Below are 13,611 nucleotides of genomic sequence, written 5' to 3' on the forward strand. Positions count from 1 at the left end.
CCTTAACATAGCTAATTATATCTGGGCTAGCATTACGATATTTAGCTAAGCCAGTGTGGCTAAAGTATAACTTTTCTCTTTATCTGCAATTAGCTTCTTTGAGCCACACAATGTATCCATAAATTATAAGATAAGATAAGAGATAAGACTTTATTGATCTCACAGTGGAGAAATTCACATTACGTCAGCTCTTAAAAAACACACAAGATGAGTGCGAGTAGAGGAAATGTGCATCAAACAGCATGTGCAAAGATAAGCAATAATAATAATATAATACTTGTACGAACAGCATTAGCTGCCCATTCACATACCAAAGGTTCCATCAAAGATATTTGACAGATAGTTTACCCCACTAAATGAACTTCAAGTCTAATTTGTTTTAACTATGTGTGGACCATGAAAAATTTCTTAGCACTTTAGCTAAAAGCAGCCAAATTATTTTGCCACATGGCACTTCTCTTAGCATTTGGCTACTTGGCTAATAGGTAGTGTGTATGTATTTAAATTCTATTTTTAACTAAAATAAAATTATATTAATTGCTCTCTTACTAAACAAGCTGTAAACAGACTTTGATTCACAGCCTGCTAACTTTTTAGCTGGCATCCCCCATATACGAGTTTTACTGGTGCTTCACTGCACACTAGAAGTACTTACAGGTGTTGTCAGCTACTCGGAGCATGTGTTGTTGGTTGCGTTGGTGGCTGAAGAAACGTCATCAGCGGCCTATTTTTGGCCTCTGTTAATATATCTATCTGCTAACCAGCTAGCATGCTAGCTTGCTAACTTGTCACCTGAAGAAATGTAAACAGCTTCAAAACAAAACTACAACTGTTTGGTTTTACTGTTTATTAGTATCTTAATTCCTCTGCCAACAAAAGGCTCTGACTAAGATATTATAAAGAACAAAAAATTCCTTAATCCATCAAAATACTTCGAAGCACCATTTTTCATAACAGCTATGGAAAATACGAGGTCTGTCAATAAAGTAACGGTCCTTTCTATTTTTTCAAAAACTATATGGATTTCATTCATATGTTTTTACGTCAGACATGCTTAAAACCCTCGTGCGCATGCGTGAGTTTTCCACACCGTCGGTGACGTCATTCGCCTGTGAGCATGCCTTGGGAAGGAGTGGTCCCGCCCTCTTGTCAGATTTTCATTGTCTGGAAATGGCGGAGGCCTCGCGCGTAAAGACCGATTCGCTTTGGAAGCGAGACAAAGGAACACCTCCGTTTCGGCGTGTCAGAGGACAAGTTTGGACATGCCTATCTCGGCTTTCAATGCTTACCAGTCCAGTAAGTATCAGAGAAATTGTTGAGAGCTGGACATGTCCAAACTTGTCCTCTGACACGCCGAAACGGAGGTGTTCCTTTGTCTTGCTTCCAAAGCGAATCGGTCTTTACGCGCGAAGCCTCCGCGCGGCTTTCCATGACAAAATCTCTTGTTAAAAGTGAAATCTGCCATCAAATGGCTGATGTCCAGCTCTTGTGATAACCAGAGAAAGAGCCACACGACGGTCTCGTATCCACAGAGCCATCCGTTTAGAAATGGTCCGGTGGCTTGTGCCGCGTCGTCGCAGCTCGGAGCGCGGGTGCACCGAGCGTCCTTAAAGGGGTCCTTAAGCTGTAGTAACAGTCCCTTATTCTCTGTGAAGCCCGTAAAAATTTTCACCGAAAGCCAGATAAATTTTTCGAATGGTTTCCAGGTACCAGTTTCTAACAGCTTCTGAAAAAATTCTGATGGAAACAAAAGTCCTTTTCATTCCGCCATTTCCAGACAATGAAAATCCGACGAGGGGGGGGACCACTCCTTCCCAAGGCGTGCTCATAGGCGAATGACGTAACCGACAGGCGTGGAAAAACATATGAATGAAATCCATAGTTTCTGACAAGAAAATAAAAAGGGACCGTTACTTTATTGACAGACCTCATATGTTTGGAAAAACACTTTTCAGTTTGTAATTTAATATCATTGGGAAAAACAAATCCTAGGTGTGTACCGTAGGACCTTGGTGGCCGGGACGGTGGTGGATCATCACGGCTACATATCTCCCCACCATTTTTGACTTTGTCCCGAAGTCACAGGTGCATTTAAGGATGTTCTGTGAATACCCACATCCTGTTCGTGATGCCAGATTTGTGACTGTAGGATCTTTGTGGCCGGGACGGCGGTGGGATCAAACCCGGACGGCTCGCACTAAAGACCATTCCTCTACAAGGTCAGCCAAAGGGAATTCCCGTTAGCCAAGCTAGTGGGAACGTCTTTTCAATCAGGACCTGGGACCTTCATCCCGCTACATTGGCACAAAACTTAGTTTCACATAAACACATGACGTACTGCATGAATGATAACAAGCGATAAATCACCTATTTCATTGTTTTAGTATGAGACCTTGTTGACATGTGCAACAAGTATACACTTGAAAATAGGAAATAATTCCTGGATAACCTGGAAAGTACTGAAGGATGTAGTGTCACATCTTCTCCCCTGATGGTGTCTGTCTTTTTGTTTTGTTTTGTTTTGTGTTTGTTTTGTGTGTGGTTTGGGGGTGTAGCTTCTTCTGACACTTTATTGTGTTCTATCACTATGGATAGGTCCTGCTGAAAGTCAGTCTTCTTGTCTCTGTCTCCCTCTGGTGTACGTTTGTGGGTTTTGCACCACCCTCGTCGCTTCACTCTGTTTGCACACCTGCATTAGATTTATAATCACACACCTGTGATTTATTTTATCATTATGCAATCTTTATTAGTAATAGCTTTCACGTTGTCTTTGTTGGCTGTCTGCTGTTAGTCCCTTGTGTGTTTCGGCTCTTTTTGAGACCTTCAGTCTCTGAAGGGGAAAGTTTACAAAACAGTAGTGAGACCAGCTATGTTGTATGGTTTAGAGACAGTGGCACTAACAAAAAGACCAGGAGGCCAGAGCTCAAGGTGGCAGAGCTGAAGATGTTGAGATTCTCTTTGGAGTGACAAGAATGGACAAGATTAGAACGAACATATCAGAGGGACAGCTCAGGTGGGACGGTTTTGGAGACAAAGTCAGAGAGGCGAGATTGAGATGGTTTTGGACATGTGCAGAGGAGGGACCCAGGGTATATAGGGAGAAGGATGCTGAGGATGGAGCCACCAGGCAGGAGGAGAAGAGGGAGACCAAAGAGGAGGTTCATGGATGTGCTGAGAGAGGACATGCAGGTGGTTGGTGTGACAGAGGAAGAATACAGAGGACAGGGTGAGATGGAAACGATTGATCTGCTGTGGCGACCCCTAACGGGAACAGCCGAAAGACAAAGAAGAAGAAGTCTCTGTGATATCCAACAGTGTTTCCAGCTTTGTCATCCTCACCTAGTAAATGAACCTCATTCACTGCAGATTTCGTCTGTGGTTTTGTTGCCCTATATTTTTTGGTGTAATAGTTGTTTCTTGGGGGGGGCAGGAGCATCAATGATAGGGCTGTGTGTGTGTGAAGTTTTCCTTCTTTTTGAACAGGTAGTTGCCTGGGTGGGCTCGGCTGGATTCAGTGTTTCTTGCCCTTTTCTTTGCCCCTGGTGTCGTGCGGTTTCTTGATGTGGAGCAGCTGACAGACGATGACCTCTCAGCAGTCAGCCGTGCAGACACGGTGCTGTGGTTTGTCCTTGGAAGCAGGAGGAGGGCTGAAACTGTCTGAAAATCATGATATTTTCAATTATTTCTTCACAAAAAAAAAAAAAACAAAGGATCAGGGGGGTTATGTGATGTAGCATTTTTTGTTTTTAAAATGCACAGGAAAGATAGACTGTTGTGCTTTGCTAATTATGGAGGAGATGTTTCCTCCCCATCTGCAGGCAAGAGTGTATTCAGGAGCGTTCATGTGTGTACAAGACATGCACGCCCTTTGTGTGCAATGTTAGGCCGGGAGATCGATGCTTGTATGATATGAAGATGGTGGTCATTGAGAGAAACAGGCCATGCAGCAGCTATTCCTGATTTATTTGCTGCTCACACACACACACACAGACACACACAGACACTAAGAGAATCGCAGAGAGAAAGTTTGCTCGAGGCAGCATTATCTTCATCTGTTGTCTTAAATCCTGCCTTCAGGTATATAGTCAGATGTGTCAATATGAGCTACACACACATACACACACACTGCATGGTAAAGGGGTGCAATGCATGACAAACACCCTTATACATAAATATCACCACAGCAGCATGTTAGCAGGTACAAAGACGGCAGATAATGCCTAGCTGGATAAAACATTTCCAGCTGAGGATCTTGTTATTAAATAAAACCATTGCATTGCTCAGAGTCATTAAAACCCACTTGACCAATTAAACCATTTTGATATCATAACAGATCTTCCGAGTTGAGCTTTCGTGTTTGAGATTATGGACTGTGCCACAGTTTCTCAACTGGAGAACCCAGATGTGCCAGTAGATGTCAGTTGGAAGGTTGGGTTTGAGGCTGTTTGCAGGCCCCACCAATTTCTCAGTGAGAGAGGGTTCATGTTTCATTTTATTCTTAACATGAAAAATGGTCTGGTGTGGAGTCTGATGTTAACGGGATCCACCAGCTTCGCAACTGGAGAAGCCCGCACGATGTCTAACCTGATTCTCAACAAGAGGTTTGCATTCTGAATCTGAGGGTTTTCAAACTTGTCAGTTTCTCAACTGAGAAGCCCAAGGTTTCATCAGGGGAAACATAGTTTTGTGTCTGTTTACAAATTGTTCAACTGCACGAGGCCGAGGTTCACTGCATTCTCAGCCAGTAGGGTTCGGTATTTGAGTCTATGGTTAATGGTCTCACCAGTTTCTAAACTGCAGAAACATGGACTCTCATGAGATTCTCAACTAGGAGAGCTGAGACATGAGTTTGTTTGTGGTCAGATCTTCAGCTGGATGAGTTTTAGGTGTCATCAATATTTGCAAATGACAGAGTTGAGTTCTGAACCCAGGTTTTCATGTTCTATTCCAGTTTCTCAGCTGGAGGAGGCCACCAGTTCTACCACAATCACAAGCAGTGAGTTGAGTTTTGAACTTCACTTTCAAACCTGAAGTGGCTTGAGGTTTCGCCATTTCCCCCCGAACTAGATGGGTTTTGAGGATAGAATTTCACATCCTGTTCCACGTCTTCAACTGGAGGACACAACAGTTCCACCACATTTTAGCTCAGAGATCTGAGCCTTGATGATTTTTTTTTAAGTTCCTTGTCAGTTTCGCAACTGTAGAACCAAAGGACTGACTGGATTTGAACTGGAGGAACTGAATTTTGAGCTGGAGTTTTCAGCTCACGTCACTTTCTCAAGGGGAAAAGCTGACTTGTAAATATTGAAATGTGATTTTTTTTTTTTTTTAATTTCCAGTTTATCCTCTTCTTCCATTAAACATTTTAAATGCATTTAACTTCACTATTGGTTTGAATTGTGTTAATGATCTTTCAGTAAATCACTTTCTGCTGCAGTTCTTGTGTGAAAGATGCTACACTAATGAAGTTTAGGATTATTTATTATTAAGAATATGAAGAAGAAACTACCTAATTAGAAATTTCTGTTGCTTACCCTCTAAACTGCATTAAAATGGTGCAAATAAGAAGTCATCAGTCACAGCAACCAAGTGAACCGGGGAACTAATTGCGTCCAGATGTGGATATCGGTCACGTGTGTCAAATGTGCCACATGGACTCAGATTAGTTATTGGAGACAAATCTAATTAAATCAAGTGGACTCAGCAGCTGAAGCAGTAAAAACCCTGCTGGTTGGTTTGAGCCCGCCAGGCATGGCACACAGCTCACACTGGTGGTTAGAAGTTAAATCAAGCGTCACCGCATCAACTATAGCACAGACCACCTTGGGTCCTGGATGGCAACCACACAGGCAGAAAACCAGTCCATCCCCGCCTCTCAAAAGTAACCATCTATCTGCAGCAGCCAGGTCAAGCCTGGCCATCCCTTTAGTGCTATGCACTGGATCATGCATGTTGAAATGTGCCACATGGCCAAAATGTCAAAGCTGTTTAAGCTGACGCCCAGCAGTGCCAAAGGACCATCAAAAGAGAAAGAATGAGACACAATGAGCAGGTAGATCAGTAGGTAAGGAGTTGGACTAGACCTGGGTTCAATTCCTGGTCATGCAAATGTCTGATTCCTTGGACAAATCACTTTGTGTACATTATTCCAGTCCATCTAGCTGTAAATGGGTATTGGCTTTGGCTGGGGAGGTAACCTGTGATGGGCTGGTGTCCCTCTCCAGGAAGCTCATGCTATGGAATCTGTGGACCAGCACCAACAGACCTCAGGGCCACCATAGCCTGGTGGTTTCAAAACATCTTTTCTTCTTGTGAAGAGTTCATGTGTAATACTCCTCCCTCCCATGAGTGCTGCTATAGGTTTGTTTTGTTTTTGTTTTTTGTTTTCTGCTTCTGTTTTTCCAATATTTCTTGGCGCTCTGCAGATAATTCACATCATCTGAGGTTTTCACAGACATGAAAGCTCAGTGTGAAAATTTGGAATAAACACTTCTTTTTAAATTTGTGTCACATACACAGTTCTCTTTTCGATTTCCTTTCATAACCTGAATCAGCTGTAACATCTTCCTCTGCCACATGGAATCTCCAGCTAATGAATTTATGGAATTCCCATGATCCCAAACTTTGGAATCCAGGTTATCAGAAAGTTTTTCTCATTTGCTTGTATTGCATGTGGCACTTGTGAAACAATCCTTAAACACAAAATCTTCCATTCTGATGAAATGTCACAATATTATTTTATTGCAGTATTATTTTATTACATGTAGTCCTGCAGTAATAAGATCAATTATTATTATTATTCAATAATGCTTTTAAAAGTACAAAGTTATAAACAACTATTGGTTTGTAACAAACCTTTCAGAATAAATGGCTGACTAATTGTTTTGATTTGGAGGATAAAAAAAAATACTTTCCATTACCCAGCAAATTTCTGTTTCTATTTAATTATATATATATATATATATATATATTTTTTTTTTTTTTTTATTTTTTTTTTTTTTGATATGAAATCAATTAATTCGGCTATATTTTGGTAACAAGCCTATTTGACTAACAAATTGGATATTATCTGTATTGTGGATTGTTTTTTTTATCCTTACATATATGACAACATTGACACCTGGTGGTTGAGTGTATAAACTGCACTGCTGCACTGCAGACGGACCTTCGCACCAATCAAGACACTTTTTTCTTCAGTTCAGTCATTTTTACGGCTCTTCTGTCATCATTATCCTACATGCTATCAAATATTAAAATAGTTTTAAAATTCTATCAAGTCAGTTGCTGCTGATGTATCAATACTCAGTATTATGTACTGTCCAAATACTGTGCTGTTAAATAGAATCAGAATAGTCTGGTGAAAGGAGAAAACCACCACAAAGTATTAATTATTATTATTATTATTATTATTATTATTATTATTATTATTAAGGAAGTATCACTGCATTGCAAACACCAAAAAGTGAAATAAACTAAAACAGCATCCGATCTTTGCAATGTCATGATGTGACAATGTTAGAGATATAAGGCATTTCACTTTATTTATATCATGCCAAATCACAACAAAGCTGCCTTGAGGTGCTTCACACAGGTAAAGTCTAACCAATCTATCTGTGCAATCACACAGCTGACAGTGATAAGGAAAAACTCCCTCTGGTGTTTTTGAGGAAGAAACCTCAAGTAGACCAGACTCAGAGGGGTAACCCATTGCTTGGGCCATTACAACCTCTGGCAATAATTATGGAATCACCGGCCTCGGAGGATGTTCATTCAGTTGTTTAATTTTGTAGAAAAAAAGCAGATCACAGACATGACACAAAACTAAAGTCATTTCAAATGGCAACTATCTGGCTTTAAGAAACAGTATAAGAAATCAGGAAAAAAAAATTGTGGCAGTCAGTAACGGTTACTTTTTTAGACCAAGCAGAGGGAAAAAAATATGGACTCACTCAATTCTGAGGAATAAATTATGGAATCACCCTGTAAATTTTCATCCCCAAAACTAACACCTGCATCAAATCAGATCTGCTCATTAGTCTGCATCTAAAAAGGAGTGATCACACCTTGGAGAGCTGTTGCACCAAGTGGACTGACATGAATCATGGCTCCAACACGAGAGATGTCAATTGAAACAAAGGAGAGGATTATCAAACTCTTAAAAGAGGGTAAATCATCACGCAATGTTGCAAAAGATGTTGGTTGTTCACAGTCAGCTGTGTCTAAACTCTGGACCAAATACAAACAACATGAGAAGGTTGTTAAAGGCAAACATACTGGTAGACCAAGGAAGACATCAAAGCGTCAAGACAGAAAACTTAAAGCAATATGTCTCAAAAATCGAAAATGCACAACAAAACAAATGAGGAACGAATTGGAGGAAACTGGAGTCAATGTATGTGACCGAACTGTAAGAAACCGCCTAAAGGAAATGGGATTTACATACAGAAAAGCTAAATGAAAGCCATCATTAACACCTAAACAGAAAAAACAAGGTTACAATGGGCTAAGGAAAAGCAATCGTGGACTGTGGATGACTGGATGAAAGTCATATTCAGTGATGAATCTCGAATCTGCATTGGGCAAGGTGATGATGCTGGAACTTTTGTTTGGTGCCGTTCCAATGAGATTTATAAAGATGACTGCCTGAAGAGAACATGTAAATTTCCACAGTCATTGATGATATGGGGCTGCATGTCAGGTAAAGGCACTGGGGAGATGGCTGTCATTACATCATCAATAAATGCACAAGTTTACGTTGATATTTTGGACACTTTTCTTATCCCATCAATTGAAAGGATGTTTGGGGATGATGAAATCATTTTTCAAGCTGATAATGCATCGTGCCAAAGAGCAAAAACTGTGAAAACATTCCTTGCAAAAAGACACATAGGGTCAATGTCATGGCCTGCAAATAGTCTGGATCTTAATCCAATTGAAAATCTTTGGTGGAAGCTGAAGAAAATGGTCCATGACAAGGCTCCAACCTGCAAAGCTGATCTGGCAACAGCAATCAGAGAAAGTTGGAGCCAGATTGATGAAGAGTACTGTTTGTCACTCATTAAGTCCATGCCTCAGAGACTGCAAGCTGTTATAAAAGCCAGAGGTGGTGCAACAAAATACTAGTAATGTGTTGGAGCATTCTTTTGTTTTTCATGATTCCATAATTTTTTCCTCAGAATTGAGTGATTCCATATTTTTTTCCCTCTGCTTGGTCTAAAAAAGTAACCGTTACTGACTGCCACAATTTTTTTCCTGATTTCTTATAGTGTTTCTTAAAGCCAGAAAGTTGCCATTTGAAATGACTTTAGTTTTGTGTCATGTCTGTGATCTGCTTTTTTTCTACAAAATTAAACAACTGAATGAACATCCTCCGAGGCCGGTGATTCCATAATTTTTGCCAGGGGTTGTATAACAATTATAAAGTTTTTACAGAAAATGACAAACAAAATAAAACAGAGAGTCATTTATCAAATTGCAAAGGGTCCATCTCAGATCATAGTCCACAGTTTCAGTTCTTGAATTCTTCTGATTGTTACAGTTGTCATTGTCTGAATTAACCACTTTTTCAGCATGCAGTATCTGCCTCTGCGGTCCCGGGTCCCCGCATCTGGCAGCAGCACCTCAGACAGGGGCAAAGAAAGCAGAATCCATTGACAAGATTGATAGCAGCACCAAAAACATTAGTTCATCAGCAGGAGATCAAGAGAGAAGCACAGAAATTACTAAAGTGGTCACCAGGCAGCTCGCCCTATGCCTCACAAACAGACACAAAATTTAGATATAGTGAGGCTGAGACCTTTTCTATTGTTAAAAATATGATTTAAAAGGAGAGGAAGCATAATTCCATACTACACCAGTGTGGTAACCATACAACAGGGAGAACAGATTAGTCTTTAGTCTGGACTTGAATGACTACACAGAATCTGACTGTTTATCTCCACTGGCAGACCGTTCCACAGGACAGGCGCACAATAACTTCTGGCCTGTTAACTTCTTTTTAACCTTACAGACACATAGTAAGTCTGCATCCTGAGAACACAGAGGCCAAGTCGGTACATAAGGTTTAATTAGGTTGGCTAGGTTGGGGGGGGCACTAGTCCATGAATGATTTTGTAAGTTAGTAACAAAACCATAAAATCTGACAGCGCAGGGACAGGAAGCCAATGATTGGAAACTGAAATCAGGGTAATGCGGTCAAACTTTCTACTTCTAGTCAAAGTTGTAGCAGCATTTTGAACTAGTTGGAGACCTCTAATGCTGGACTGCGGTAAGCCTGAGAATAGGATGTTGCAGTAGTTCACTCCAGAAGAGACAAAGGCATGGATTAGAGTCTGTGTAAGCCATAGACAGGATGGGACGACTCCCCGCCATGCTGTGAAGATGGAACAAAGCAATCTTATTGATTTCTCGTGGAGGTCAAAGGACAGTGTGGGATCGAAGATCACCCCAAGGTTCACAAGTCTAGGTTTAGCGTTAACTGTCAAACTGATATCTATGTCTCACAGGACCAAGGACCATCATTTCATTCTTTTCCAGAATTAGAAGCAAGAAGTTACGAGACATTGAGCTTTTCACTAAAGCCAGCCAGTCCTATAAAATCTTAATGTGCATGACGTTACCTGCAATTATCAGCAGGTCCAGCTGAGTGTCATCAGTGTAACAGTGAAACGTAATCCCATAATGTCACAGTACTTCCCAGAGAGGTGCTATAGGGAAAAAAAGCAGGGGGCAAAAATATCTCACAAATTGGTATGACCTTCCCCTGACCCACGGATCTGCTCTCGGCAGAACTGCAAACACACAGACAAGGATGTCACGTAGTAACTCTGTTATTTGGTACAAACAGGGACAACAACACACTCAGAGAACACATACACAAGCTATAATTAACAAAACCACGCTGTCATCCAGGCACAGATCAGGCCGGCCAAGAACCACCGTTATAGTCCGAATGTTGTCCTGTGATTACCATGTTATTACAAAGGTGATGAAGATGTCTGCAGATGAAGATTTCATTAGGACTCCTGTCACTATGCACACCTGCTATGATGAACCCATTAGTGCTGTAGGACTGCTGTAGGACTCCTGTAGGACTGTGATAAAAATGTCATTCATGATGATGATGATGATGATGATGACAATGATGCTGCCATTGGACACATCATGATGGCATTAATTTTATTGTCCTAATGCTGGGTTGTGGTGATGATGATGATGCTGCCATTGGACACATCATGATGTCATTAATTTTATTGTCCTAATGCTGGGTTGTGATGATGATGATGATGATGCCGCCATTGGACACATCATGATGTCATTAATTTTATTGTCCTAATGTTGGGTTGTGGTGATGATGATGATGCTGCCATTGGACACATCATGATGTCATTAATTTTATTGTCCTAATGCTGGGTTGTGGTGATGATGATGATGCTGCCATTGGACACATCATGATGTCATTAATTTTATTGTCCTAATGCTGGGTTGTGGTGATGATGATGATGCTGCCATTGGACACATCATGATGGCATTAATTTTATTGTCCTAATGCTGGGTTGTGGTGATGATGATGATGCTGCCATTGGACACATCATGATGGCATTAATTTTATTGTCCTAATGCTGGGTTGTGGTGATGATGATGATGCCGCCATTGGACACATCATGATGTCATTAATTTTATTGTCCTAATGTTGGTTGTAATGATGATGATGATGATGATGAGGCCGCCATTGGACACATCATGATGGCATTAATTTTATTGTCCTAATGTTGGTTGTGATGATGATGATGCCGCCATTGGACACATCATTATGTCATTAATTTTATTGTCCTTATGTTTGGTTGTGATGATGATGATGCCGTCATTGGACAGATCATGATGTCATTAATTTTATTGTCCTAATGTTGGGTTGTGATGACGATAATGATGATGATGATGATGATGATGCCGTCATTGGACACATCATGATGTCATTAATTTTATTGTCCTAATGTTGGGTTGTGATGATGATGGTGCCGCCATTGGACACATCATGATGTCATAAATTTTATTGTCCTAATGTTGGGTTGTGATGATGATGCTGATGATGATGACAATGATGCTGCCATTGGACACATCATGATGTCATTAATTTTATTGTCCTAATGTTGGGTTGTGATGATGATGATGATGATGAGGCCGCCATTGGACACATCATGATGTCATTAATTTTATTGTCCTAATGTTGGGTTGTGATGATGATGCTGATGATGATGACAATGATGCTGCCATTGGACACATCATGATGTCATTAATTTTATTGTCCTAATGTTGGGTTGTGATGATGATGATGATGACAATGATGCCGCCATTGGACACATCATGATGTCATTAATTTTATTGTCCTAATGTTGGGTTGTGATGATGATGATGATGATGAGGCCGCCATGGGACACATCATGATGTCATAAATTTTATTGTCCTAATGTTGGGTTGTGATGATGATGCTGATGATGATGACAATGATGCCGCCATTGGACACATCATGATGTCATTAATTTTATTGTCCTAATGTTGGGTTGTGATGATGATGATGATGATGATGATGATGATGATGAGGCCGCCATTGGACACATCATAATGGCATTAATTTTATTGTCCTAATGTTGGTTGTGATGATGATGATGCCGCCATTGGACACATCATTATGTCATTCATTTTATTGTCCTAATGTTGGGTTGTGATGATGATGCTGATGCTGATGACAATGATGCTGCCATTGGACACATCATGATGTCATTAATTTTTTTGTCCTAATGTTGGTTGTGATGATGATGATGATGATGATGATGATGATGATGATGATAAGGCCGCCATTGGACACATCATTATGTCATTCATTTTATTGTCCTTATGTTTGGTTGTGATGATGATGATGCCGCCATTGGACACATCATGATGTCATTAATTTTATTGTCCTAATGTTGGGTTGTGATGATGATGATGCCGCCATTGGACACATCATGATGTCATTAATTTTATTGTCCTTATGTTGGGCTGTGATGATGGTGATGGTGATGATGATGATGATGATGATGATGATGATGATGATGATGATGATGCCATTGGACACATCATGATGTCATTAATTTTATTGTCCTTATGTTGGGCTGTGATGATGGTGATGGTGATGATGATGATGATGATGATGATGATGATGATGATGATGATGATGATGATGATGATGATGATGATGATGATGATGATGCCATTGGACACATCATGATGTCATTAATTTTATTGTCCTTATGTTGGGCTGTGATGATGGTGATGATGATGGTGATGATGATGATGATGATGATGAGATCATTGGTGCCCTCTACCCACACTAGGGGACATTCATGGCTCTTACTGTCTCAGGAGAGCCATCACCATCCTAAAAGGATTCATCCCACCCTGGCCACTCTCTGTTTGAGCTATTGTCATCAGGCAGACTGTACAAGGCCATTAAAGCAAGTACTAATAGACTGAAAAATAGTTTCTACCCAACTGCTGTTAGAGCTTTGAATGCCACTGGAACCAAATGGTCATGTCACATGCCACACTAAAGTGTAACATTTGTTTATGTGC

This window comes from Thalassophryne amazonica, chromosome 13 (genome assembly GCF_902500255.1).
Source record: "Thalassophryne amazonica chromosome 13, fThaAma1.1, whole genome shotgun sequence".
NCBI classification, from domain to species: domain Eukaryota; kingdom Metazoa; phylum Chordata; class Actinopteri; order Batrachoidiformes; family Batrachoididae; genus Thalassophryne; species Thalassophryne amazonica.